This window comes from Apis dorsata, unplaced genomic scaffold (assembly GCF_000469605.1).
Source record: "Apis dorsata unplaced genomic scaffold, Apis dorsata 1.3 scaffold_382, whole genome shotgun sequence".
NCBI lineage: Eukaryota > Metazoa > Arthropoda > Insecta > Hymenoptera > Apidae > Apis > Apis dorsata.
Genome location: NW_006263644.1, coordinates 925439 through 930958, shown reverse-complemented (window position 1 = coordinate 930958; position 5520 = coordinate 925439). Strand labels below are relative to the sequence as shown.

Genomic DNA, 5520 nt, shown 5'->3' with positions numbered 1-5520 from the left:
AAAAAAAAAAAAAAAAAAAAAAAAAGAGCGAGAGCATATAATTATTAAATTAAGTAACACAGTTGTACTCTCTCTTTCTCTCTTTCTTTTTCTCTTTCTCTCCCTCCTCCGTTTTTTCCCCTCTTCTGTCTCTCCCTCTCCCACTACCACACCGCCGCATCCCGCCTCCCCAACGTTGGGTGCAACGAATGGCAAAGGCCTAGCTACCCCCCTGGCAACTACGAAATCGCAGGACGAAGGGTGAGGTGGTAAAAAACGGAGAGGGTTTTTCGAGGTGGTACCCGATCGATTGGGCACGCCCAGTCGGCCATTTTCGTAGCAATTAACGAATTCGTAATTAATTAATGCACCCTTTGTCCCTCTCTCTCTCTCTCTCTCTCTCTCTCCATCTTTCTCTTTTCTCCTCAACTCCCTTGCCTTGCCCTATGGCTGTCTGTCCATGCAGCACCCCCTTTTCATGCGTACCACGAGGAAAAAAGTTTTTACGCGTATCACGGTCCTTTGCTGCGTTTCATACTTGTACGCGCTTGTACTCGTACACACTCGTGTCTTGGTTTCGCATTTGCTCGTGTATAGATGTGTACACTGCCGTTCAAAAGTTTCGAAGCTGTCGTCGAAATGATCATGATTTTTCTTTTTTTCGTAAATAATTGGAACGAATGAAAAGTGAACGATAATTTATTTGTAATCTCTTTGGATAAAGGAAATTTGATTATGAGATAAATATAAATTTGAGAGATAAAAGAAATAATAACTCGGATTATCCATCGATTCTTTTATCGTTAAAAAATAATTCGAACCAAGAAAAGAGTGGTAGTAGTAGTCAAAATTTTTCTTCCCAATATATATAATCTCCTTTTGTAATATAATTATTAAAAATTTTTATTTAAAAATTTCCTCACCTCCTCGAAACTTTTGAACGATACTGTATATGCGCGCACACACGCAATAATCGCCGAGGTGGAAGAGCACGAGTATTTTCTTTCGTGCAATGGATCGGCGTGCGTATCGCCGAGTTAGGGGCCCATCGAGACCATCCACCGATCCGGCGTAAATTAAATTTTAATTAACGCTGGCCCGCGAGCAATCGAGCCGTCGAGATCAAAACGGGAATGCGAAAATATCGTGGCCGTAAATGGAACGCGCCGGAACGTGAAACGCGTCGCGTTTTGCCGCATTTTCTGCCGATCGCTCCCCGGATTCCGTTCGTGGATACGTTGAGAACTTTGATCTTGCTCCAACAGTCGGTTAAATAACGCGAATTCTCTTCGAATTGCTTTATTTCCGCGTATACTTTTCTTTTCTTTTCTTTTCTTTTTTTTTGGAACGGAATATGAGAAATAATGGGAAATAATGGGAAAGGTGATATTTTGACCGATCGACTCGAGTGTATTATTTATATTTATAATATACGAATCCAAGTAAATTGTGGTTAAGAATTTATATGGAATTTAATTTTGTTTGCACTCGGTTTGGAATTTTATTAATATGTGTGTATGTATATATATATATATCTGAAATGAAATAATTAAAGAGAATAATAATTAAAGGAAACGTTTAAGCACATGGTAAGATCATATATAAAATATAATAACAGTTTCTTCTTATTTGAAAAATTTAATAAACAGTTATTAGATGCAGATGGCGGTATAGATATACATCGCTGATAATTTTGCAATTAAACTCGAATCGAATTTCCCAATTTATCTCAATTTTATCAACACGGATGGGCGAATATCTTTTAATCACGTTATTTCCCTCGAAATATATAAATAATATATTTAAATCATACCGAATAAATGTTTCCTTTTCCATAGGAGAAGAAAAAAAACGCGAATAAATTAATCAACGATGGATTAATTAACGCACGCACGATGTTAATATCGCATCTTTTGGCAAAACGTTGCGCTTTGGCAAAACGAATTCTCGCGTGAGAGACGGAGAGGAAAGGAGAGAAAGAGATACTTGATCGGAAACCAGTGGCAACGATAGTGGTCGGTATATGCAAAAATCCTTTTTCCCATTCCGCAATAATTTCTCTCGTTTGATTCTTGTTCTGCAATTAGTCGGAACAGGCGACTTCCGTTCGATTATTTTCTTCTTTGATCTACATACGCGCTTGTCCAATTATCCCCCCGGAGGGAACGATTCCTTAACGAGCAATTCGTTTATATCTTTCGGGAGAAACCCGATTTGGCCGAGATTCCCTCTAAACTACAATTATTCATTATTATATTTTCCACGAGTTGGAAAATCCTTTCTCGAGTTGTAATTGGAAATATTACACGATTCCTTCGTTCGAACCAAATTCCATACGAATGACGTTTCAAACGCATATTTCAAGAAAATGAAATAGATTATGCTCTTACGAGAAATTTATAATTTTAAAAAAATTATTCTTAATCTAAGTTTCTTAATATATCTCTCTGTCTCGAGTGATTCCATCATTATTTATTATTAATATTCCGCTTAAAAATATTCGTCATTCTACGTATCTCGGTAGCGGATATCCTCGGATTAACGATGCAATTAGGGATCCGCGTTAATCTAAGATCTTTTAATCGGGCGCTATTAGATCGGGCATCCGTTGTTCCGTTTGATTTCAATTTCGTGGGACGGACAGCGTGGCCGTAGATAAATCATTTGGCTTCGTTTGTTCAATTAAAATGTAAATCGAGATGTTTCTTCGGCGTGTATCACGAATATACACGTAGAACGCTCGTGGCGTTGGCCGTGTTGTACGTCGCCACGGCTTGATCGATGATAGCCGTTGCCCTCCGCGTTAGGGTAGAGATCTTTCTTTCTTTCTTTCTTTCTTTCTTTCTTTTTTTTCTTTCTCCTTCTTTCGGAACAAATCGATTTTCTCCCGATCTTATCGAGCGACCGGCCGATTTTTACGCGCGAGTTGCCCCGGCGCAACTTGTTATTAGATGTCGAACGGCCGCGACAGCTTACTCCTTTTAATATCGGTAATTTTCTCATTAAAATTTAATCCTTCCCGTTGACCGGTTCTCCGTTGGCTCTGTTGGCGTGTTGCATTATTTTTAACGTTTCAACAACGTAGAATAAATTTATGCTGATTGAAACAATTAAGGGAAGAATGGCAGGTGCTTAGGATACGAGCATTCTGTTAATTTTATTATCCTCGCTTTCTTGCTTCTTTCTCTCCAATATTCAATTATTGTAAAAACTGTACTATAAGAAAGATAAAGTAAACTTTTAATATTTTAATTTCAAAAATTATTTGGTAGAAGAAATATTATAGAATATCAAGTTTTTTATTTAAGTAAAGTCAGAGTAATAATTTTATATATCTTCTTTTTTTAAAGAAGATGAAATTGTTCTTTTCTTGTTCCCTTGATCGAAATCTATAAAAATCGACGTTTCAGGCGCAAATATAATTATTTCGTTGTTTTATCGGGGCGGGATCTAAAATACATCGTTCTGTTTGTGTATCACGTTACACGTATGCGGGGACAGTATCTGTTTGGCATCGATGAAACTGGTACGATAAGTATGCGGACATGCCGCAACCGGCCTGAATATTTGGCGCGGCCAATAATCACAGCAGCCCGTGGCTCGATCGTTGCTCGCAGAGACGTGTTTCAGATTGCACGACCTTGTAGAATTTTCATTTTTCGATCGAATCGATCGGCGGAATGCCGACAAATTTCCCTCCTTTCGTTTGCCGACGATTCGAGATAAGAGCGAGGAAAAAGAGAAGGGAAGAAAAATGCTCACGGCTCGTTGAGCATTTGTTGAATTTTTAATTCTTTTTTTCTTTTTTTTTTTTTTTTCAAGGAACGAACGAATTTTATATCATTTTATCTCAAACACTTGGGTGTAATCGAAATAAGCGTTACGTTGTCGATTCGATTTATGGTAAATTATACAGCAGGACGCAAGACGTGTGTTGGCACTCGTGGAATGCGTTAATGAATTATGGGATGTACGCGTATTTTCAGAAACAATGAATTAATTCCCTCTTAAAATTCCTTCGCGATCTCCCCTGTACACAATTAATTCGCGTTGTACCGATACCAAATACGAATCGATGGAACGCAGACGAAATTCTTCGGACTATCGTCTAAATTTAATTAAACCGCGTCACAACAAAAACCATTGCAATTTTTTTCAATCGATTCTTCCATTTACGTAACCAAGAAAACGAAATATATACGGGTTGTTCGGAAAGTAATTTCGTTTTTTCGCACGAGTGTCGCTAGTGTCGAACGTTTATTCAACCAACTTCATTCTAAACCATAAATGTTTTTATTATATTTTGAGAGTTGACGTTTCATGGTTTTCAATTTATACAAGAAAAACTCTTGTTTGATTCTATGCAGCGTTTCTCGTGCTTGATAACAAAGATGCAATACCAAAAAGGGATCATTTTCGCTATATTTTATTAAAAGATAAGAATATTATTCAGGCAAGGAAAAAATTATGTCGAAGTGTTTGAAAACTGATTTTTAAAATTTCGTTCCGACAATTTAAAGATGCGCCACGTTCTGAAAGACGATGAAGATAATAGCATTAATCGAAACGAACCGACGAATAACAACTCGAGAAATTGCTCGAGAGATTGAATTCGAGTGTTCACGATCACGTGAAACGATGTTTCATTGTCACGAAATTACTTTCCCAAGAACGACTCAATACATACATACATATATATATATATATACACACAAAGATTGATCATCTTTCACGCTCGGCCTCGTCACTCGAGATGGGGCGTGCGGTGATCCCCGGCCGAATAGAGGCACAGAATTACGGTGTTCCCGTACGGACAAGTGGAAGAGTTGTACAGTTAGGCCGGCTGGACGGCTTAAAGGCTTAGCAGTAATTCAAATAAACGAGAGAGGGTCTAGGAGAGGATCGGTCCGTCTGCCTGCGATCCTTATGATTCCTCGTTTCCTCAAGTGACCAACCTTTCGTGCCCTCTCTCTCTCTCTCTCTCTCTCTCGTTCAAAGGTGGCTGCCGGCCGGACCTCGACCCCAATGATTATAACTCTCGTCCACAACCTTGTGCACAACCTCTTCCCTCCGCTTTCTGCGTTCTTCTATTCAGAGCCCACGATTCTCCTCCATCCATCCCCTTCTTCCTCCCGTTCCCTCTATTCTCCCCTCCTTCTCTCTCTCTCTCTCTCTAGCTCCCCTTTTGCTCTTCTCCTCTTCATCGTCGTGTTGTATAATGCGTATAACTCCTTGCGCGGAGAGAAAGAGAGAGAAAGGAGAGAGAGAGAGAGAGAAATTCACCAATAAATGAAGTTCCTACGGAGAACCTTTAATTAAGGCGGACTCGTCGAACACGTGGACTTGCCTCCTCGTGTCGCAGAGGGCACGCGTTCCTCCGCTTCAACCTTTCTCGTGTCCCGCCGTTATATCCGCTTCCCCTCTTTATCCCTCGCCTCGTTCGTTCACAAGTGCAACGAGGTAATAAAACGGCCGGGTTGGAATTTCTACGGCGGCGAGAAACACGAAGATCGTCGTTCGCATATTGATCGCACGCCCCCT

General features: G+C 39.6%; 1 protein-coding gene across 2 annotated transcripts in view; it reads left to right on the top strand.

The window, feature by feature from the left end:
• LOC102671133 (UPF0489 protein C5orf22 homolog) overlaps positions 1 to 5520 on the top strand; it is an 834013-nt gene that overhangs the window by 62954 nt on the left and 765539 nt on the right. The window lies entirely within an intron of this gene.